The sequence below is a fragment of the Myotis myotis genome, unplaced genomic scaffold (genome assembly GCF_014108235.1).
Source record: "Myotis myotis isolate mMyoMyo1 unplaced genomic scaffold, mMyoMyo1.p scaffold_m19_p_8, whole genome shotgun sequence".
NCBI classification, from domain to species: domain Eukaryota; kingdom Metazoa; phylum Chordata; class Mammalia; order Chiroptera; family Vespertilionidae; genus Myotis; species Myotis myotis.
Genome location: NW_023416390.1, coordinates 50,976,498 through 51,001,679, shown reverse-complemented (window position 1 = coordinate 51,001,679; position 25,182 = coordinate 50,976,498). Strand labels below are relative to the sequence as shown.

At 38.1% G+C, this 25,182-nt stretch overlaps 1 protein-coding gene across 1 annotated transcript in view; it reads left to right on the top strand.

Moving 5' to 3' along the window:
- The window catches only part of CSRNP3 (cysteine and serine rich nuclear protein 3), a 177,856-nt gene that overhangs the window by 13,500 nt on the left and 139,174 nt on the right, over nucleotides 1-25,182 (top strand). Inside the window, exon 2 of the mRNA XM_036320840.1 lies at nucleotides 1,436-1,599. The gene's annotated coding sequence lies outside the window, so the exon portion shown is untranslated. The remainder of the gene's footprint in view (nucleotides 1-1,435; nucleotides 1,600-25,182) is intronic.

Here is a 25,182-nt window from a genome sequence, read left to right as displayed (position 1 = left end):
CATTGATATTTCTCTCTCTCCCTCTCCCTTCCTCTCTGAAATCAATAAAAATATTTAAAAAAATAACAGTAGACAAAAGAGAAAACTAAGATGACTGCATGGTTTTATTACATCTGACCCTCTTCACTCATTGAAGTTGCCTGCGTTGCAGTTTGTGTTTGCAAGTGCTGGTCACCTGAACAGTTACTCTATGGCTATGAAAAAATTATTCCTCTCAGAGATTTAATGACTCATCTAAATGGATATTAACATTTTTTTAAATATGTTTCTTTATTAATTTCAGAGAGGAAGGGAGAAGGAGAGAGAGATAGAAACATCTATGAGGAGAGAGAATCATGGATCAGCTGCACGCCCCACTGGGGATGGAGCCTGCAACCGGGGTATGTGCCCTTGGCCGGAATCGAACCTGGGACCCTTCTATCCACAGGCTGATGCTCTATCCACTGAGCCAAGCCGGCCAGGGCTAACATTTTTTTAATGCAATGGGATACCTCTGCCTAGCTTTCACTGATGTGTTGATACAGAGAGTGAAGAGACTTAAATAAATATTTTACCCAGTAAAATATTTAGGGACTGTGTTTTACTATATATATATATATATATAATGTATTGCGCTAACCTCCTTGGCATAGGACTCAAGTATTCCCCGTAGCTCTGCTTATTTGACTGGAAACATGATAAGGCATCTAAATTATGCAGGTATAGCCATTCCTAACAACCAATTTGATTTTTGATGGACAAAGAGGCCCAAGAAAGTAGATGTCTTTGTACCTGAGAAAAAGGAAATTCCAAGTAAGATAGACGTGCCCTAATCAGTATGCTGTGGGTATGACAGCATGCAAGTGAGTGATCTATTTTGTTCTGCACTCTGGCTCTATCAAAGACAGAACACGGTTTACTAGAACAAATCAAATAAATGTATTTGACTCCTGTTTTGACATTTGAAAACACTAAAACATATTGCCTATGCAACTCTCTGATTCCACATTTTTAATTTTGATTTTTTTCTTATAAAATACCATTGTCAGATGAGAGTGCAAATAACAATCAGGGTAGAATTGTTTTCAATGCTTTCAAACATTATGGACCGGATAATTTCTGCATAGATATGATAATGTGGTAGATGTAGTTCAAAAAATTACAGCCCCGAAAGATTCATGGAAATAGACAACAGTATGGTGATTGCCAGAGGGAAGAAGGTAAAGGGGGGGATAAATGGTGATGGAAGGAGACTTGGGATGATAAACACACAGTACAATACATAGTACAATGTATTGTAGAATTGTATTCCTGAAACCTATATAATTTTATTAACCAATGTCACCTCAATGAATTCAATAAAAAAAAATAATCACAGCCACCCAATTTGGAAACCATGAGTATGCAATCAGTGGTCAATTATTTCAATGCTCTGTTGTCCCTGTTTGTGTTCCAGGTACATGTGACAGCGCTACAGCTATGAGTGGAATTTTAAGGGGGAAGTGTGAAGAAATTGACAGATCCTATTCCTCTGTGCAGGAATCAGATGATGAAGTTTTTATCTGTGACAGTGCTGACAGTGTTGATAGTGTCAATCCATCCACCTCTAATCATTCACTGGTGAGTATCAGAAGCTGTATTGCAGGTTGTACTTCAAATGGTGGTGTAGGATTGATTCTTGGAGTTTCTGTATTTATCCACTGGCTTTTATCTGCTCCAAAGTTGTTGTTTGTATCATACTAGACTTATTTCCAAACATTATATCATTTTGGTTAATATAGTCTCAGTAGTATACTTCTGTTCATCTCTATGGAGTAAATATGAGAGGCAGAAATTAGTTCAATCCAAGGTAAGCAGATAGCAATTGAAAATGATTTCATATGTGCCTTCAGCTTTCTGAAATAGATCCATCCTTTTGAAACCTAATAAATTGAGATCCTTTGAACTTCTAATACTAATCTACTTATATAAAAACCCTGGGTATAACCTCAGGGCCAGAACCGCGACCAACCGGAAGGAAGTCAGTCCTGCAGGGGTCATCTTGGAAATAGCTGTGCCCTCCCCCAGCTGTTTCCTGGAGGGCGAGGCTTCAGGCAGGAATCGGCCCTTAGGGTGAGGTTTTAGGCAGGAACCGGCCCTCAGGGTGAGTTTTCAGGCAGGAACCTGCCCTTGGAGCCGAGCGTAGAAGTGAAATGATTTGTAATGGATCTATTATTGAAGCTACCTTTGGAAATACTATATCTATAGATCAGTGGTTCTCAACCTTGGCTGCACAATAGAATCACCTGGGAATCTTTTTAAAATCCTGATTTTTGGGCCTCATCCTCCGGACATTCTGTTTCTTTGTTACTAATGTTGTGGCCCCACCCCATAACAAAGAAACAATTAATGGAGAATAAGGCCCAGAAATCAGGATTTTAAAAAGATTCTCAGGTGATTCTAATGTGCAGCCAAAGTTGAGAACCACTGCTATAGATACTATTAAAAATATATCTAAATGTGCAATTCTTTGTCCAAAAAATGAGCATGTTCAAAAATTAAATGAAGAAAATTTGGATATACTCAATGGAGATTTTCACACATATTTGAGTGATGATTCCATTGATTCCACAGATGATGCTGAAAAGGAAAATTTTCCCATTGAATTTTTAATAGTATTGCTCCTTCAGGAATGCCGTGTCATAAATTAAAATTGAAAGTGGGTGCAATCATCATGCTATTGAGAAATCTCAATAGTAAATGGGGTCTTTGTAATGGTACCAGATTTATTACCAAAGATTATTACCTAACATTATCAAAGCTAAAGTGTTAACAGGATCTGCAGAGGGAAAGGTTGTTCTGATTCCAAAAATTAATTTGTCCTCTTCTGACACTGGCCTCCCATTTAAATTGATTCGACGACTGTTTCCCATGATGCCAGCATTTGTGATGACTACTAATAAATCACAAGGACAAACTCTAGACAAAGTAGGCATATTCCTACCTGAACCCATTTTTGCACATGGTCAGTTATATGTTGCTTTCTCTCGAGTTTGAAGAGCATGTGATGTTACAGTTAAAGTTCTAAATACTTCATCACAAGGGAAATTAGTCAAGCACTCTGAAAATGTTTTCACTCTTAATGTGTACAGGGAGATATTAGAATAAGTTGAATCACTTTATCAGTCATTGTTTGCATCACTGTTGTTTTTATATCATGTTTCTGTTGTTTTCATATCATGTTTTTGTTGTTTTCATATCATGTTTTTGTCATTTTTATATCATGCCTCTGTTGTTGTTATATCCTTTTGTTACTGTTTATTAATAAATTTATATATTATTTTCATATATATTTTACTAATTTCCTTTCATCTCTCACACTTCTATTATAAAGGGCAAATAGCAATATTAAAATATCTCCGCTAATTAATTCCCTTTTTTAAAAAATATATATTTTATTGATTTTTTACAGAGAGGAAGGGAGAGGGATAGAGCATTAGACACATTGATGAGAGAGAAATATCTATCAGCTGCCTCCTGCACACTTCCCACTGGGGATGTGCCCGCAACCAAGGTACATGCTCTTGACCGGAATCAAACCTGGGACCCTTGAGTCCGCAGGCCGATGCTCTATTTGCTAAAATAGAACTTATTTTTTATGAACTTGTAGAAAGAATAAAAAATAAGAAGCAGTTAAAGGAACACTTGGGAGAAAGGAGAAAACAATAGCTGTTTTGAGAACAAGATTCTCTAGTTACATTAAAAAGGCTATTGTCAGTCAGTGGATTTGGGGGAAGAGGGTATAAGTTTTGTTTGAGATGTATCTATAGCCTTTGGCTCCTTCCGCTAACTGACTGTAGCCTTGCAGAGGGCACACATCTTGCTGTCACCAGTGGTGCTTAGAAGAGCACTGAATGATGCTTAGATTTCTTTATTGAGTAAATATATTAATTTTAGATAATTCTCATTTTTACACTTTTATTGACAAATAAAAAACATACTTAAGATGTGCAACATGATGCTTTAATTTAAATTGTATTGTGAAATAATTACCATAAGAAGCTAATTAACACATCCATCACCTCCCAGTTACTTTTTTTTTATGGTAGTGGTGAGAAAACTTGAAATCTATGCTTGTGGCAAATTTCAAGTGTACAATACATTATGTTTATAATTTCAGATGATTTAAAAAAAGAAACTGGAAACAACAAGTCCACTGGCTGTTTTTATCCTTAGAAAAGCAACAGTATACATTTACATCAAGAGCCTCAGGAACACTCTATTCATTGCATTTTCCATGTACCTTGAAGAGCTCTCCTTCTCCAAGCCCAGGAGCATTGCAGGAGCTGCCTAGTATTTTTCAAGTATTTCCTTGTAGCCACTCCTGAAAAACATCATCAATCTAGACTCTGCTGCTTTGAGATACCACCTCAACTAGTGCAGTGCAGCATTTTTCACATGCCTGTGGGTTTTTTTGTAACCTCCAGCATGCTTACAACTTCTCGGGTGTCTATGACTCTCCTAAAGTTACGAATTGACTCTGCTGGAAAAATCAATTGCAAGACTTCTCTATGCAAGATGCCTATTGATTTCTATAGCTGTGAGTTCACGAAGTACCTATAATGTTCATTTAAACACCATCAGGTCTTATAATTGTGGCTCAAGATTCTCTCCAGATGAAAGCGATGCTCTGGTGGTTTAAAAAGCTGTAGGTCAGGCGCTTGTAATAACCACCTGAACAACTCCCTGTAAGGGCACAAGATGGAGCAGAGAGTGGTTTTATCTTTATAAAACAAACTATTTGATAACTATTTTGATATCTCGTCATAACTTTTTTGGTTCATTACCATTATGAGAGTCTGTGGAGGAGGCGACATCTTGTGTGTATGGAGAAGTCAGGCTAGCAAAGAAAACAGCTGCAACATTTGATTAGCTTTTTCCAGCACTGATGCTAATGTACATTTCTTTGTGAATTTTCAGAGTTTTGAGGGAACCATTTGCTGATACTCCTTTATAAGGAAATGAAGATAGGCATCATTGAACAACTTGTAATTTAATGTGTGCTCAGAACCGGGACTGGGAATAAACAGTAGGGAGGAAGAGTAAGGAAGAATAGATAGATGAAAAATGTCATCTATGGGGAATTTCTGTGACTGTGGGCTATTCTTAGCCTGATCTCCAATATAAAACCTTATTAATTATTTTATAAAGTTAGACAAATTGAGAAAGAAAACCAACTTAATTATATATTTTGAGAAGATCCAATGCTTTATAAGACAAAGTAAGACAAGCAATAGTAAAGCATCAACCCTCATTTTGAATTCGAAGAATGTTAGAGATAGTAAGGCCTTTGAGAAACTCTAAGCTGACTCTCTTATTTTACAATGTGAAGACGTAGGTCCAGAGAGAGTAACTTGACAAGAATCCAAATGTGAGCTAGCAACAGAGGACTTGATTATAGATCCCTATTGTCTCTGATGGGCCTGTTACACCACTGACTACTAAGTGAAGGGACCTAAGTCATCAAGTGAAAGAAATGCCTGTATCTTTTGGCCACCTTTTCTTAGAAAGGGAATGAATGAGTGTACCTTTTGGTAAAGGTAATGGGTATCTTATCTCCTTTTGCCTTTTTTTTCCAGTTGGTTTCCAGTGAAAGTGCTGATATCTCCTGGATGTAATATTGTGCCAGTGATAAGTTGATGAATAAATTCAATGAGCTAAAGAAATAGTAGACAGAGAAATTAATTGAGTGTGAATAAACAATTTGCCTTTCCCTTTCCGTAAGTGACAGGGCAGACTGTTGAGACTTCCCTTGTATGTCACTGACATTGATGGAGATATCTTACAGCAAACATGTTGTTTTACATTTACATGAAGGAAATTGGTTTGTCTTGGTGACATAATGCTACTCGTGATAAAGTGAAAATGTTACAATGAAGGGAAGGTGAGGCGAAGTATGCAGCGTGCATCTTTAATAGCAGCTAACAAATAGAGGGTTATTTCATTTGTTTTAAAAGTAAGATGTTTTGTACATTCCACTTTTTGCCTGAGGGGTGAATGGGCATCCTGGACTCTCTGGAAGAACAGATAATGATGTCTTTCCATTCTCTGAACTCCAGGATCCTACTTTACTTGTTCAATAATTCAAGACCTCAGAAACACACTTACCTTGTATTTCGATTAGAGTCACTTAGTCACAGCTTCTGATTGCATGGAGTAATTATATTCCATTTGCTGGCTAAGTACAGAATTGGCTGTTAATGTTTGCTTATTTGCTTTAAGCCATGGAAAACTTAAATTTGGCTTTAACTTAAAAATGTAATTGGATTAAATTTCAAATAAAATTTTATATATCAATATAGTGAATCTAGGAAAACATTTATTGCTTGTGGATTTTTAAAAATATATCTTTATTGATTGCAGAGAAGAAGGGAGAGGGAGAGAGAGATATGAAAGAGAATCATTGACTGGATGCTTCCTACATGCCCCACATTGGGGATTCAACTCACAACCCCAGCATGTGCCCTGACCAGGAATCGAACCTTGACCTTCTGGTTCATAGGTCGATGCCCAACCAGTAAACCATGTCAGCTGGACTCGGCTTGTGCTTTTAACTCTCAGCTTCACAAAAGAATAAATATAAAAGTAGTCTTGGTGATGTTAATAATATTGTTTCACACATCATTCAAGGGACAAGGCTCTATTATTATGAAATCTGAAATATGTCATAGAAAATCTTCCAATTTCCCACATCTATGATTTACTCAGGATATTCAAGGTGGAATTGATACTGTGGCAGTATTTTATAAAGAACGCAAGAATTAAAGTTGTTATTAAATATCAAAGACACCATCTTTACTTTAGTCACCAGAATATTTTCATCTTACAGTGTAATGTATTCACAAATATTCTGAGAGCATTTGCATTTTCTACACATCTCTATAAGAATCACGTTTTTATTTTGGAGTCACCTAGGAGTGGCCATGGCAATAAAGAAATAATTGCCCAACTGCAAAATATCATGACTTGAAAAATGGATCCAAGTGAATTCAGATGATTACAATTCTACTAACCATTTCAAAGTACCATTTGGCTTTGGTTTGAATACCAGAGATTGGTTGGCTTATACTTGTTTATGATAGTGATGATGAAACCATAATGCCTGAAGCAAATGTCCTTGTGTTTCTGAAAAGATTTTAAAATTCATCATGCAGATCAGGCAATCTGATGCTTTCTGACAGCTCAAGGGAAGTATATTTGTAAGCATGTAACACAGAAAAGAATTAAACCAGGTCCTGCTTTAAAGAAAGATAGAGGAAAAGGAGCCAGTTAGTGCTATTTCTGCATTGGCTGCAATGTTTAACCATTTCACTCTGGTAAGTTTGATTATACTCTAAAACTGTTCCTTCTCTTTTGCCTGAGAAATTAGGGAATTAAAAGGGCCTTGGAATTGTTGTACAATATGTTTTATGTGTTCAGCTATAGTGATTATCTGGCATGAAATTGAATAATTAAATGTCTCAAATTTACTGAGTTCCACTGAGAGTTGGGTTAGGGTTAAAAGTGTAGTTTTTTAAATGTAATGAAGAAAGAACAATCATCATAATATAATAAAATATAAATATTTGCTTTTCTAACACAAGCCTACATGTAAAAACTCGAAAGTCACTTTCTTTACATGGTATTTAATGTTCAGGTAGGAAAGTGTTTGCAGTTAAACCTGAAATGGACACTGAATTTGTTGCATTTGCTTTTATCTTATCTCACAAATATTATACTAAAGGAGCAGTAATAAAGATTGATTTATATAATTTATAATTCTAGGAACTTGAATGAAATATTATGAAACTTGTTTTATACAATGAACTATGAATTCACTTTAAAATCCTTAAAGTGGAAGGTAGCATGACTACCCTTCCTTCCAAAATATATCCCAAACTCTATGAAAACAATCTCCAAAGCACTGTGAAGGCTGGTGAAGGTTGCTAGCCAGAGGGCTTAAAGCATTAGGTATTTCTTACTGAAATGTAACAGTGGGTCCCATTGATTTTGACATTGTGGAGATGTGAAATGAATGTGACACTATACGTTTTTATGCCATGATTGGATGGCATGTTAGTGGAAATATTGTAACATGAAAATGTACAGATTTTAGTTTTAAATCATATTAATAAAATTATTTTAAGTATTCACAATAAAAAAATACTTGATACAGTTCATCTTTAAATTTTCTCTAATACCTGTAATTTCTATATTATGAAAAATATATATACTCTAAATCTTACCAATGACAGAGTTGGTGGTATTTAATTCCATCTTTGAGGACTTGAATTTGGAAGAAATGATAACTATTAACTTTAAACATAGTTAATTTTTCTAACATAGCCTTTTTTATTTCATGATTTTCCTAAAGATGTCATCCATTATCATGCTGTGATATCTGACTTTCTACTGTTTGCTGTTTCTATGACACCATCATTTTATATGAAATGTGTACTATTCTCTTCAAGCCAAAATGATGGTGTCATACTATATAGTATACATGGTGTCCCCTAAAAATGTATACATACTTTAACTGCTGATAGCTCAATTGATGTTTCTTTCTTTTCAGATTTAAATCATTGGAATTAATAATTATTCAAAGTGTGTATACATTTTTGGGATACCCTGTAAATTATATATAATATATATACAAGACATACACACATTTTAAGGATGTTATACTACCAAAAGAATTTATGAGCCAGGCCAGTGTGGCTCAGTGGTTGAATGTTGACCTGTGAAACAGGAGGTCATGGTTTGATTCCCAGTCAGGACACATGCCCCAGTTACAGGCTCGATCCTCAGGGGGAGGGGGGGCCATGCAGGAAGCAGCCGCTCAATGATTCTCTCTTGTCATTGATGTTTCTAGCTCTCTCTCCCTCTTCCTTCCTCTCTGAAATCAATAAAAATATATTTTTTAAAAAACAATAATTGATGATTAGGCTGACAATTGTGGTGGTCACAATCAGTACTAAAATTAAATGTTATGCTAAGATCCTGGCTAATAAGATATGTATCATATATCAGGCCTAGATTTTTTAAAAAATGCATCAAATTGGAGAGACTGCAAAAGAATTCCTAGGGAATAAACTTGAATAAATAATTTATGGACACTAATAAAGAAGCATATATATTATAAAATTCCCCTCAATATGAGATCAGCAAATTGTTTGATGAAAAATCAAATAATAAATGGAATAAAAAAATGGTAAGCACACCATAAATAAACATTTTTATTTTCAACAGAATAGCTCCTCCTTTTTTTATTTTTTAGCATTTACTAGCTTTGCAGCTAGAATATAGAAATGGTTGAAATTTATAATTACAGTTAGTTTAAGCTTCTTGATGACAAGGACTGTGTTCTATATTTCCCCTACATTACTGAATGGTAATAATCATAATAGCCATCTTTACTGTATGCAATAAGTTTGTCATCTGCCAGGCATTGTGCTAGATGCTTTAAAAAAATTATTTCATTTGCTTCTCACAACATTAGGTACTAAATAAGTTTATTTTGATTGGCATGTTCATGACTTTTTTTCCAGAAGTTATTTGACTTAATTAATCAAATGATTTTTGTCATCTTAAAAAATGATGAGTGAGCTGAAATAGGATAAATGTATAGAAATTAAAATTGTTGGATACAATTAAAATCTTCAATAGGCACAAATCAAAGGAAAAAACTTTCATGTCAGATATTCATGAAGTTCCCAATTTTTGCATACAATATTGCCAGTATAAATAAAACCACTTTTTAAACTTTCTGCATAGTTTTACCAACCTTTAAATTTATTAAACTAAAATTCAATATTTTAAGAATGGAGCATTGAGATAGGTATTTTGAATCAATATATTAACACTCATTTATTACTTTGAAAAGCTAAATGTATCAAAAATTTTAACTATATTGCCTGGCTGGCATGGTTCAGTGGTTGAGCATTGACCTATGAACCAGGAGGTCATAGTTTGATTCCTGGTCAGGGCACATGCCCAATGGAGGATGTGCAGGAGGCAGCCAATCAATGATTCTCTCTCATCATTAATGTTTCTATCTCTCTCTCTCTCCCTTCCTCTCTGAAATCAATAAAAATATATTTTTAAAAAATCAACTATAAGGATGAGTGTTTTGCAGTATTTTCTCTTATGATGATAAATTCTATGAAAACCAATACAATAGATTTCTATGTTGCCAATAAAAACAGTTGAGCAAGTGTATCTCTTGCCATAAAAACATGTTCACATTAGTTATATTATAAAGTTATATTACAGTATTATCCCATTTGTAAAATCTTATGTATAAGATATAAATGTAATAAGATACAGAAGTACTAGTAAAAAGAGAAACATATTTTCTATAGAAATATAGAAAACAAGAGAAAATTTTTATGGAGAGTAGAAATATGAATAATTTTTGTTATACATATGTTATTCAATATTTCAAATATCTATGTCTTCTCAATTTGTGTTCATATATTTTAGCCTAACAACACTTATCATATCCATTCATTATAAAGCTTTCTAGAATTTTTCACTAATATAATTCTTGCTGCCTATTCCTCTAACAGCTTCTCAGATTACTCTCTCTCTCTCTCTCTCTCTCTCTCTCTCTCTCTCTCTTCTTTCTCTTTCCTTGTTTCTGTGTACATATATATTTTTTATTTGTCTTTTAAATCTATGTTTGCCATAAAAATATGTTTATGTGGTCAAGTATATCATGGATTTGGCCATTAGGAAATGCTTTAGCAGATCTTCTCTGCTCCCAGAAGTAATTGCATACAAATAATCTTTTCTAGAACTTTCATAAGTTTGTATTATATATGTAAATCTTTAGACCATTAGAAAATTATGTTGGCATATTGTGTGAAATAGATTATTTTTCAAATTTTTAAAAAATCATGTATTGAATAATCAAATGTTTTCTACTGATTTGAAATTCTCTTCTTAATCTTAAACTAAATTCTTACATACCATAGAATCAGTGTCTGGTTTCTTTTCTACTTCATGATCTGGATGATTTTCCTAATCTAACAATAGTGTTATATTATGGCTCTCTTGTAAGTTTTATTGGGAATAGGAGTTCCCAATTTTCCTAACCCACTACTACAAATAGAAACACAATACACTACCATACCCTTTAAAGACTCTATAAGTTATTTTCACATGATTATTTGAAATTTAAAAGAATATTCTCACGTTTCCAAATCATTTCTATGCCATTAGAATTACATTAAGTTTATACTTTATTTGAGCCACAATGCAGATTGACATCCTTACCATATTACCCTTCCATTCAGGAATGCCAGCTATCTTTCATATTTAACTGATATTTGACCCACAGTAGAGTTTTGTGCTTTTTATTTGCAGTACATTTTCCTTGCTGAGTCCCTAAGATTTTATTTTTATTTTTATTGACTTTTAATGAGAGAGGAGGGGAGAGGGAGAGAGAGAGAGAACCATCAATGTGAGAGTTAAACATTGATCAGCTGCCACCTGCAATGCCCCCTGCCAGGGATGGAGCCTGCAACCCAGGCATGTACCCTGACTGGGAACCAAACCTGCAACCTTTTGGTGCATGGGACGACACCCAACCAACTGAGCCATGCTGATCAGGGAGAGCCCCTAAGTTTTAAAAATATTTTGTGCCTATTATGAATGATATTTTTTAAATATGAGTCCTAGCAGATTATATTTGGTACTAGACAAGGCATGTTTTTTTTTTTTCATTTCTTTTAATAGAAATGCTTCCTTTAATTTGGCTGTAGGATATCCTTTATCTTACTTAAAGACCTATCATATTAAGAGTTTTTAGTTGATAATGAATATGAAGTTTCATCAAATTCCTTATTAGTACATATCAGAATAATCCTATTTTTTCTTTGACCTGTTAATGTGATGAACTGAAGAAAATGTTTTCTAATATAAAATGACTATTGCCTTTGACTCTAACACAAAGTAATTTATTTAAGTGCACATGAGGGTCAACTGTGTGTGCATTAAGGGATCCTTAAAAATGTTCAACATTATTTTAAAATCCATTTAAAAATATGCTTCATTAAGAAAGAACAAAGCTGGAGGCATCACTCATCAGATTTAAACTATTACAAAGCTATAGCAATTAAAATAGTATGGTTCTGGCATAAATGGAATGGAATAAGCACCCCTGAAATACATTCATGCATATATGGTCAACTAATATTTTAGAAGGGAAATGAAAATGCTCAATGGAGAAAGAAGACACTCTTTTAATAAATTGTATAGGAAAACTGGTTTGTCACAAGAAAAAGAATAAAACTGGTCCCCTGTCTTACAACATTCACAAAAATTGACTTGAAATGGATTAAGGACTTAAATGTGATATCTGGAACTGTAAAGCTCCTGTAGACGAAAATAGGGTAAAAACTCATTGATATCTATCTTGGCAATGAGTTCTGATATGACACTAAAAACACAAGAAACAATAGCAAAAAAATAATCAACAAATTCTGCACAGCAAATGAGACCCTCTGCAAAATGAAGAGGCAGCCTACAGAATAGAGGGGATATTTGCAAACCGTATATCTGATAAGGGGTTAATATTCAAAGTATATAAGGATCGTGTGCAACTCTTTAACAAACAATCAATGAGAAAATGGGCAAAGGACCTAAGTAATATAAATTATATGAGAAGATGCTCAACATTACTAATCACCAGAGAAATGCAAATCAAAATGATAACAAGACATCCCTCACACCTGTCAGAATGGCTATTATAAAAAATACAAGAGATAACAAATGGTGAAAATGTGGAGAAAATGAAACATTTATTAGATATTGCTTGATGTGAAAGAGGGAGAATTTAGAAACATTAGTTTTCAGTACAAATAAATACATGCAGGGTTGATCAGGCCTCCTTTAACTTTTTTGCAAATGGGTTAAAAGGTAATCATTCATTTATTTAAAAAAACACAAAACTTTCCTAGATTGTTGAGGTAGATTAAAAGAGGATAAAACTGCTGTTCACCATCCCACATATTGTAGCTGTAGCTTAACATTAAATACATTTTTGTTTCTTTGTGGCCAATTCTTATTTGATAACCTCCATCTGGCATTGATCTGTAATCTTTGTAGTCTGATTACCAGACACAAATCAAAGAAATCAACTGGCTCCTCTATTTTAAAAGGTTGGGAGAAAGTATTTTATATTTACATTTTTTAATTTAAATTTCCTATTTGAGATATAAGAGATAGTGTATACATTTCTATGATACATTTCTATGAAATGTACACTTGAAACCTATATGATCTTATTAATAATGCCCCCCCCGTAAATGTAATTTAAAAAAAGAGAGAATATTCAGTATTACAGTAAACCAAGACCAGTCAACATAACCACATTTGCTTAATTTCTTTTATTGGTAAAACATGAATATACCCATTCTTTCATTTATTTTACTGGTAATACTTGGCATTTGTCCTAGCACTTCTTTAAAATGTTGTTAATGATCAAGGTTATGTTAAGACATTTTTGTTGCAAGTGAAAAAAGCCCTACACAATCTAGCTTAAACAAAAAAGAGATATCTTAGTTCATGTAACTGAGAAAGACAGGGGTGAGGTCATATCAGGCAAAAATAGATCTGGGATTCAAATGATGACTTCAGTGTTCTCCCCACCCCCCCAGGACTTGGCTCTGCTCTCACTTTGGAAGGCCTCATTTTCTCCTACAGCATATGGAGTTATAGGTTTCCCCAATGATCTGTGGGTGATATCTGCCTCCACATACTCATATACATCTTCCCAGCTATGTTCTTGAAGTTAAGATGCAGCCTCTTTTATCCCTGGCTCCAACAGGTTAGGTGGTGAAATATCTCCTGCCTTTCTGAGGATTGTCTTAATGTGTCAATTGTGTTCAGATCCAGTCTCTGTCCTTCATCTGAAATTTGCATTTCCTGACTGCCTTGCCTACTGAATTACATGTGGATTCAGCCAATAATAGGCACTGGTAGGACAATGGAGAGCAGGATTAAAAGATAAACCAGAAAATTCCAGCCTGTTCACTCATGCTGCAGGTGGCCACTGCCCCTTTTTCATGGTCCTGGGCCTTGTTGTAAGAATACTGCTTTCGTGGCCCCAATCCCCATGTAACAGCCTCCTCACAGGTCTGGCTCCCAATGGGAGCACCAGGTATTGAGCTCTAGTGACATCACTCCTTTTTGTGCCTCCAGCTAGAGGGGTGTCAGCATCTTCCTACTGTTGCTAAGCTCTGAGTTCCTTTGTTTTCTCTATTTTGTTTGGCATTTGAGCTCTTAAAAAGCCCTTATAAGTAGTTCACTACATGACATTTATTCCATTGGACCAGCTAACATTGGCACTGTTTTCTGAGCTGAACCCTTACTGATAACTCTAGCATGGGTCACATGTCCTTCACTGAACCAATCACTGTGGCCAAGGGATAAGGTCCTTTGATTGGCTAAATCTCATTTATTTACCAATTATTGTAATAAAAAAAGGAGATACAGAGTGTGTTACCAAAAAAAAAAAAAAATTAGAAGTAGAAAAACATTGGGTGGCCAATAATAATGACTATCTTATTAGTAACTGGAGGCCTGGTGCACAAATTCGTGCACCAGTGGGATCCCTTGGCCTGGCCTGTGGGATCAAGCCAAAACCAGCTCTCCGACATCCCTTGAGGGGTCCTGGATTGTGAGAGGGTGAAGGCCAGGCTGAGGGAACCCACCGGTACATGATAAGAGTTGGGGAGGGACACAGGAGGTTGGCCAGCCAGGGACTGTGGGAGGACTCCAGGGCATGTCCTCAATCAGACGGACCCTAGCAGCAAGCTAATCTACCAGTCAGAGTGTCTGCCCCCTGGTGATCAGTGCACATCATAGCGAGCTGTTGAATGGCCTTAGCATATCATTAGCATATTATACTTTGATTGGTTGAATGGACAAAAGGACAACCAGATGACCAGACACTTAGCATATTAGGCTTTTATTATATAGGATTCCTTTGAATCCATTGTTAATAAATATGAGGATCCAAATTAATTTTTTAAAAAACATCACTGTAAAATAAAATTCTTCATAAGTGAATATCAGGAATAGCTCAAGCCAGTTGCGTTTTAAATTTATAAATATCCTACCACTTCTTTTCTTTTTCTGGTTAATAAAGAGAACTAGTACATTAAAGATCTACTATCAATCACATGTTGTTTTAAATGCCTTTACTTATCTTACTTACAAAATACAAAACCATAGGCTGCTTCATTAAAAGTTTGAGGGTGCAAATGCTGAGATCTTCTTCTTTTATTTCTCTGAGTGGATATTGCTTTTTTGCTCTGAAGCTGAGCATAAAGCACACTGCCTATCATAGTCTGAAATTTAGCTGTGTTCCTAGGACCATCTGTAAGAATTTATGCATTTCTTGGGAATCTGATCAATTCTAGCAGCAATTCTCTATTTTCTCTTTTAGATTAAGGAGCCCTGCCATCAATTTTATATTTAAAAGTTGGTTTCTACATGAGAAAATTGTGGGCCCAGTGTCCAAAAATCATTCTGTGCTTCAAAATTGATTTCCTTAAATAATTCTCCTTCATGAAGACACATGAATTTTTATGTGAGGTCATAAATATCGTATCACAGAATTTGTTTAATGTTTTCTCTCTTTCCCTCCTGCCCTCCTATCTTTATTATATTTTTTTACTTGGCTTTTTCTCTTTTTAACTATTTGTCCTTCATCTACATCTCTTGCTCTGGTAGGGAACTCTTATTGACCTAATTTATATTCTTTTATGTTTTTTTTCAATATCATATAATCATAGACAAACATAATCACGTTCAAAGGCTGTTAAATCTCGTTGTTTATCCATATCTTCAGAAAAAAAATCACTTCTATTGTCATAGTAAATAACCTGCTCCCCTATTTATAATGGTCTGGCCCTTGAGCAACTTTAGCGCAAAACTATAGCTAATTTGCCTACAAACGTCAGGTGCTCATAATAATCTGGCCACTCAGTGTATATACATATTCCCACAAAATTTTTATCAAAAATGGACTGTATCGTATACATTTTAGTTCAACTTGATTTGTTTCATTAAACAATAGCTGATGAAAATTATCTACATTATTTGTTATAGCTCTGTTTTATTCTTTTTTTAATGAGAGGAAGGGAGAGGGATAGAGAGGTAAAAACATCGATGAGAGAGAAACATCATTGATCGGCTACTTCTACATGCCCCCTACTGGGGATCAAGTCCAAAACCAAGGTATGTGCCTTGACCAGAAATCAAACGACCTCTTGGTTGATGGGTCAACTCTCAACTGCTGAGACACACAATCTGGGCTGTTTTATTCTTTGTAATGGCTGCACAATATTCCAAAGTATAAATATATCACATTTTAATCAGTCTTTCCATATAAGTGTTCGTTTGTTTCAGCTTAGTTTTTATGACACTATGGAACAAGGCTATAATACATGTTCTTTTGAAAATGTCCTTACATTCCAGGGCTTTACTTTTTATCGAATAAATTTCTAAAAGTGGGAGAATTAGCTTACTAGATATTGGTATATTGTTTTTTCAAAAAGGCAGCAAAAGTCATACTTCTACCAGGTTTGGGTATAAGTTCACTTTTATCCATAAGTCCCAAGCAATAGGTATTTATTTCCTCATCCATGAGATAAGATCTCTGCCCTCATGATCTTTATGTTAGTAGTCAAGAAGAATAATAAACAAATATGTAAATAATATGATGTCATAAATGGTCATAAATGTACTGTGAAGAAAAATAAAGCAGTTTTAGGATATAGGGGTGGAGATGCCTATTTTTAAATAAGATGGTCATAAGAGGCCCCTCCAAAGAGATTCTATTTTGATAAAGACTTGATGAAGTGAGGGAGTGGGCCATGTGATATCTGGATTGGAAGGAGGTCTCTAGAAAGAAGAGCAAACATGAGATGCCAGCAAGGCATCTGACACTGTAAACAGTCAATGGAGAAGGAAAAGAGACCAAGTCAGAGGTTATTGCTTGGTGGTAGAAGTGAGAGATGAGGGGACTTGTTGAGAAGTGGTCAGATACAGAATACATCTGAAAGGTAGAGCTGACAGAAGGTACTGATTGTTTGGATGTGAGCTTTAAGAGAAGGAGATAAACATAAATAATTCATGGGCTTTTTAAATTAAACTTTTATTTCATAAAAATTTTAGATTACTGGAAAATTTGCAAAAACAGCACACAGTTAATTACCATAGACCCTTTGCTCAGCTTCCCCCAATGTTAACATCCTATCTAATAAAAGAGAAACATGGTAATTAGCATACAACCGCTACCCTTCCCATTGGCTAATCAGGGCAATATGCAAATTAACTGCCAGCCAAGATGGCAGCCGGCAGACAGGCAGCTTAAAGCGAACATGAGGCTTGCTTGCTTCAGTGACAGAGGACTCCCAACGTTCCCTGCCTGCCGCTGCAGGCCTCTGAGCTGCAACTCTAAGCAACTATGTTACAAATATAGAAGCTAAACAAAACCCCAGAAACCTGCTTTAGTCCGACGGGCTTCAGCCAGCAGGATCGCAACATTGTTTCAAATACAGAAGGTAAACAAAGGCCAGAAACCTGCTTTCAGCAGCGGAGGCCTAAGAGCTGGAGCCAAGCCTCAAAGCTAAAGCTGGCCCAGAATAAAAAACAAACAAACAAACAAAAAAAAAAACAGAAAAAAAGGAGCGGTTGGGAGCTTCAGTCACCCGCCAGCCTGAAAACAGCCCTCATCCCTTCACCCAGGCTGGCCAGGCACCCCAGTGGGGACCCCCACCCTGATCCAGGACACCCTTCAGGGCAAACCAGCCAGCCCCCACCCGTGCACCAGGCCTCTATTCTATATAGTAAAAGGGTAATATGCCTCCCAGCACCAGGATCAGCGGAGCCGAGAGGCCTCCCGGCACCGGGATCAGCGTGACGGGGGCAGCGCGCAAACCCCCTGATCAGCCCTGCTCTGTGCCTGAGAGGGGGAGCTCCCCAAACCCCTGATCGCCCTGCAGCTCTGTGTATGACAGGGTGTGGCGCCCCAACCCCCTGATCGGCCCTGCTCTGTGTGTGACAGGGGGCAGCGCCCCAACCCCCTGATCGGCCCTGCTCTTTGTGTGACGGGGTAGAGCCATAACCTCCCCATTGGCCCTGTCCGGAGTGTGAGAGAGGCGGCACCCCAACCCCCTGATCGGCCCTGATCTGTGGGTGATAGAGGGCAGCGCCCCAACCCCCACTCCACGGGCCCTGCTCTGTGTGTGATAGGGTAGAGCCATAACCTCCCCATCAGCCCTGCCCAGAGTGTGACAGTGGCGGCACCCCAACCCCCTGATCCGCCCTGCTCTGTTGGTGACAGGGGGCGGTACCCCAACTCCCCTATCGGCCCTACTCTGTGAGTAACAGGGGGGAGCTCCTCAACCACCTGATCGGCCCTGCTCTGTGCATGACAGGGGGGAGCTCCCCAACCCCCTGATGGGCCCTGCTCTGTGCGTGACAGGGACAGTACTCCAACCCCCTGATCGACCCTGCTCTGTGCATGACAGGGTACGGAGCCCCAACCCCCCTGATGGGCCCTGCTCTGTGAGTGACAGGGGGCAGCGCCCCAACCCCCTGATTGGCCCTGCTCTGTGCGTGACAGGGGGTAGCGCCACAACCTCCCAATCTGCCCTGCTCTGTGCATGACAGGGGGCAGCGCCCCAACTCCCCAATCAGCCCTGCTCTGAGCCCCACCAGGGGCTGCACCTAGAGATTGGGCCTGCCCTCTGCCACCCAGGAGCAGGCCTAAGCCAGCAGGTCGTTATCTCCCGAGGGGTCCCAGACTGCGAGAGAGCACAGGCCGGGCTGAGGGACCCCCCTGCCCCCACGAGTGCACAAATTTTTGTGCACCAGGCCTCTAGTCCTATCTAATAATAGACAAACATGGTAATTAACTGTAATTTCGCTACCCTTCCCATTGGCTAATCAGCAAGATATGCAAATTAACTGCCAACCAAGATGGCAGCCGGCAGCCAGGCAGCTGAAGCGAACATGAGGCTTGCTTGCTCCATTGATGGAGGAAGCCAAGGTTCCCTGCCTGCCGCTGCCGGCCTTTGAGCTGCACTCTAAGAAACAATGTTGCAATTATAGAAGCTAAACAAACCCCAGAAACCTGCTTTCAGCCAGCCGAGCCTCAGAGCTGGAGCTGCAACAGTGTTTCAATTATAGAAGCCAAACAAACCCAGATACCTGCTTTCAGCAGCCGAGGTCTCAGAGCTGGAGCTGAGCCCCAGAGCTAAAGCCGGCTCTTAGTTCCAGTGACAACCACAGAAGGTAAATAAATCCCAGAATAAAAAAAAAAGAGAGAGAAAAAAAGGAGAGGTTGGGAGCTTTAGTCACCTGCCAGCCTGAAAACGGCCCTCAGCCCCTCACCCAGACTGGCCAGGCACCCCAGTGGTGACCCCCACCCTGAAGGGGGTGTGACCAGCTGCAAACAGCCATCATCCCCTCATCCAGGCTGGCCAGGCACCCAAGCGGGACCCCCACCTGATCCGGGACACCCTTCAGGGCAAACCAGCCGGCCCCCACCCATGCACCAGGCCTCTATCCTATATAGTAAAAGGGTAATATGTGAACTGACCCTAACAGCAGAAGGACTGGGAATGACTGGTCACTATGACACACTGACCACCAGGGGGCAGACACTCAATGCAGGAGCTGCCCTCTGGTGGTCAGGGCGCTCTCACATGGGAGGAGCTCTGCTCAGCCACAAGCCAGACTGATGGCTGCCAGTACAGCGGTGGTGGTGGGAGCCTCTCCTGCCTCCTCAGCAGTGCTAAGGATGTCTGACTGCAGCTTATGTCTGCTCCCCGCTGGCAAGTGGACATCCCCTGAGGGTTGCCGGGTTGCCAGAGGGATGTCTGATTGCCATTTTAGGCCCAATCCCCCGGGGAGCAGCCCTAAGCCAGCAGGTGGACATCCTCTGAGGGGTCCCAGACTGCAAGAGGCCATAGACCGGGCTGAGGAACCCCCCCCCCCCGAGTGCACAAATTTTTGTGCACCGGGCCTCTAGTCTATAATAATAAAAGCATAATATGCTAATTAGACCGGACAACCAAATGACCTTCCGGACATCATTCTGGATGTCCTTGCAGACAAAGCTGCTGTGGTGGGGGCTGAGGCAGAGGCTGTTAAGGGCAATCAGGCAAGCAGGCAGAGGGGTTAGGGGCAATCAGGTAAGCAGGCAAGTAGTTAGGGGTGATCAGGCAGGCAGGCGAGCAATTAGAGGTGATCAGGCAGGCAGGTGAGCAGTTAGAGGTATCAGGCACACAGGCAGAGGCAGTTAGGGGCCATCAGGCAGGCAGGCGAGTTGTTAGGGGTGATTAGGCAGGCAGGCGAGTGGTTAAGAGCCAGCGGTCCCAAATTGCGAGAGGGATGTCCGACTGCCAGTTTAGGCTCAATCCCACAGGGATCCCTGCTGGATCAGGCCTAAACCAGCAGTCGGACATCCCCTGAAGGGTCCCAGATTGTGAGAGGGTGCAGTCGGGCTGCGGGACACCCCCCCCTCCTGTGCACAAATTTTGTGCACTGGGTCTCTAGTATTACATAAGCATGGTACACTTGCCCAAACAAAGAATTTAACATTGGTATATACTAGTAGTACTATTAACCAAACCATAGGCTCTTCAGATTTCATAGTTTATCCATTTCTATCCTCAGATCTACTTAAGCATATCAAGTTTAGTCATGGCTCCTTAGTTTCCTCATCTGTGGCAATTTCTCAGTCTTTCCTTGCTTTTCATGACCAGAACTTTTTTGAAAAGCATAATTAGAATATTCCTCGATTTTATTGTTCTCTGGTATTTTCTCATTATTAGACTTGAGTTATGGATTTGAAGGAAGAAGGCCACAGATGTGAAGTGCTTGCCTTTTTGTATCAAATAATATCAGGGAGTAAATGATATCAGCATGATGCATCACTGGTGATAATAATGTGAGTCATTTAATTAAGATGGTATCTGCCAGGTTTCTCCGTTGTAATATTACTATTGTTCTTTTTCCATTATCCTTTGAAAGTAAATTACTAAATGTGGCTCACACGGTGGAGATTGAGGATCAAGTTTCATTTCCAGAAGTGGGGAGAGTATCTACATATATATTTGTAAGTCTTTTGTAAGGAAGCTTTGTTGCTTATCTCTTAATTACTTATTCAGTCATTTATATCAGTGTAGACTCATGAATATTTATATTGATTCTTTGGGTTATAATCTAATACTATCATTAATTTTATTGTTTAGATTATTCCAGCTTTGACTATTGAGAGTATTTTCAGGTCAGTTCTTGGGCCCTTTTGACATGACAATACCTATGTTTTTTCCCTTCTTACTTTCCATCACTGTAAGATGCTACAGGTTCATCTGGTATCTATTCTGCTGCAATCCTAGAATAAGCCATCTCTCAAGGAGCTAGGTCAGTGATGGCAAACCTTTTGAGCTCGGTGTGTCAGCATTTTGAAAAACCCTAACTTAACTCTGGTGCCGTGTCACATATAGAAATTTTTTGATATTTGCAACCATAGTAAAACAAAGACTTATATTTTTGATATTTATTTTATTTATTTAAATGCCATTTAACAAAGAAGAATCAACCAAAAAAAATGAGTTCACGGGTCACCTCTGACACGCGTGTCATAGGTTCACCATCACTGAGCTAGGTTTTTAATATGAGTCATTGGGTAAGCAGTGATGCCATTTACTAAAATGAGAAAGACTGAATTAGAAGAGAAATTCTACAGCATGTTATTTCCTTCTTTCCTCCTTTCCTTCCATCTTACCTTCCCTCTTTTCATTATATTTTGTTTTGATATATTAAGCTTGTAAAGCTTAATAACCATTCAAATGGAGCTGTAATGTAGGCAGTGCAGATAAGAATATAGCGCCCAGATGCCCTGGCTGGTGTGGCTCAGTTAATTGGGTGTTGTCCTATGCAGGAGAGGTGGCTGGTTCAATTCCCAGTCAGAGCATACACCTAGGTTGTGGGCTCAACCCCTGTCGGGGGTGTGTAGGAGGCAGCTGACCAATGTTCTGTTCTCACCGGGGTGTTTCTTTCTCTCCCTCTCTCTTCCTTCCTCTCTAAAAATCAGCAAAAAATCTAAAAAAAAAAAAAAAAAAAAAAAAAAAAAGAATATAAAGCTCAGAGAAGAGGTTCAGATTAGCGATCTAAATTTGGGACTCATAAATAAATGGTGCTATTAAAAGACATAAGATCTGCTTTCCTAGAAAAAGTCAGAGAAGTCTCAGACCTCAGGATTTAGAGGTTAGTAAGAGAGGAAGAAATCAGGCAAGGAGCTTGAGAAAGGGCAGCAAATGAGGTAGCAGACAAGCCTACCTCCTGTACGGAATCCTGGAAGCAAGGAAAAGAAATATTTCAAGAAAATGAATGTGATTGTGTCAAACTCTCTTGAGACATTAAGGGAGGTAAAGACTAAAAATTTACCATTGGATTTGGCAATATCCAGTTTTACCTCTGACCTTGATAGTACTATTTCAGTGGAGCTGTGAAAATGAAATCTAATTTGGGGGAGTTCAACATAGAATTTTATCTGGGGAATGGATAATGCTCTCTTTTAGGAAGTTGCTATAAAGTACAGTGGAGAAATAAGGTGAAAGTGAGATAGGGAATTGATATAAAGGATTTTTTTTTTAAGTTGGGAGATATTACAATATATTTTCAGACAGATGGGAATTATCCAGTAATATGAAGGAAAAAAAAAATGACGATGTAGGAGAGAAAGGGGATTATTGAAGTAACAAAGACCTAAAATTGGTGAGAAAAAATGGAATCCAAGGCTTCAGGGAAAGGGTTGACCTTAGGTTGGAGAGAACAGTTTCGCCTTTATAACAGGATTGAAGGTTGACTACAGGGGTAGAAATATCAAGGATATGTAGGCTATAGTGGTGAGAAGACAAAATTGAATAATGGTTCTTAAATTTTTTTTTAGAAGCAATGTCATAAACAGAGAGGAGATGGGAAGAAATGTTGAAGAGTGGAAAAGAAGCACAGATGCCTCTTTTATTAGTATCATAGAGTTGAAGCATGAATTAAGAGAAATATGATAAGATGATCAGGGACGCACTTAAAGGTCTTTATCGTATTATCAGTAGTTATGCCAGTAATGCCATAGTCTACATTTTCTCTAGTTGTAATCATCTGTTCAGCTACTAGGAGTAGGTTCATAGAAGGAAGATAGCTGAACTTAACTAGGTCATTTTATTTTGTCAGACTGATTTGAAGAGAGAGAAAGGCCTTGGGGGTGATTGTGTACGTAAAGGAGAGACTACCATGCTGAATGATGGACCCTAAACTGAGTAAGTGGGGAAGTGTGAAAATGAGCAGCATGGGTGAAAAATGTGTAGAGGTCAAGAAGCTTTTTTGTTGGCAAAGTGTATGAGATGTTCAAACACTTTTTCAATCCTTTTAGGATACTCTTTCTAGGCAAGTTTGTACCTCTTCTTGGTCCAGTCTTGCTAATTTACCATTTTTTGATAAATTATATGTTTCTTTGGGTTTTTACATTTTTACTTAAACTTACATCTAAAATTCTTGCAAATTCCCAGTTAAGTCTTTTCGTATGCCTTTACAGAGATCTATCTGAACACTTTTGGAGAATTTTTTGCAGTTTCAAGCACAGCTGATTGAGTGGAAGAACAGCATGGTGACCACCTGATATATAAATAACCTAAGGAGGACTGGGTTTAATTTGTTTTAATAACTCCTGTCCACTTACTGAAATAGGATGACTAAGTAGTACCATCATTTTAGAAACTTTTTGGGTCATGTGATACTTTTACTATAGTTCAACACATGTTAGGAAAAAATGGAAATTCATTTTTTGTTTGTTAAATAAATAAATTGATTGCTGCATATATTTTGATGACTGCACTTCAGCAGGTATGAAGGTATGAAATTGGAATGGAATTGTTACTAATTAAATAATTCTAAATAGAATCAGTATGATTGTCAGTGGTTTTTATTCCCTTAAAAAATAGGGTCAGACTTTACATTTCAGATTCATCTTTCCTGCTAGATTTGTTTGCTCTAAGTCCTTTGCTTTAGCCAGGAAGCTGTCCTTCAGAGTGAATGATGCTTTTGCTGGTTGCAGGCATAGTAATGATGCAACATTATAGTTTGAGATGCAGTAACAAATGCAATTAAACTATTATACTGAACTTAAAAATCTTCTCATCACTTTAGAAACACTGAACAGCAATTTCACATTTCTTCAGTTACGTTCATAGACTGATATGAGCCATGCTTCCAGACATGTAGAAGTGATCAGCTGGGGTGGGGACCCTCAAATTCTGTGATTCTGTAACAAGTTTATACTCAAAACCCCAGCATTTGTCAGGAAAACAAAACAAAACACTAAAGACAGGAAGAAGATAGGAGTGTTTCAAACAAGTTATATTTCCTTAGGGTTAATCATTGAATAATCCATTAAAAACAACACAGCTGAAGTTATAGCTCACTCAGGCTGATGTGACCTTTAATGACCTCAGTGAAGTCTAGCATGACTATTGATTAAGATATACCAACACTGACCTACTAACGGTGCTCTTTGGAGACAATGTTGATAAACATGGAAGAGTGACTTGACCCTTGCCATTGTGCATGGCTGCTGGGACTAAGGGTGATTTGCAGTAATGTCCAGGGGCAACCGGGAAGCCAAGGGCCTGGAGCAAGAAGTGATGTTCACCTCTCTCTCTCTCTAGCCCTGCAATATTACAGGAATTTCTAAAACTGAAAAACTGGTTTTCAGGGAATTTCTCAGGTGAACCCAGATAGCAGAAATGACCAGATACGAACCATAAGTGTTAGACGGACATTTCTAAATGATAACACAGGTTCGTATATGTTTTCTTTTTCATAGAATTCATAATCAGAACCTGGGGTTCTTTTGATGAGCACAAAAAAATGTGTGAGGACGAATAACATTACATTTACATTACTGTACATGTTTTTAGTATCTTATAAATGTCACCCTCCTTGAATATTTTTCATAGTATCTGGGATGGTAATATATATCCACAAATCTGTCCCAGATATCACTTGTCACTGTCGAGACCATCCATGGGACCAGGGTCCCACTCAAGTAGTGATATAATAGGCTATGCTGGGGATATCCAACTCAGCTTGGGACCACCCCAT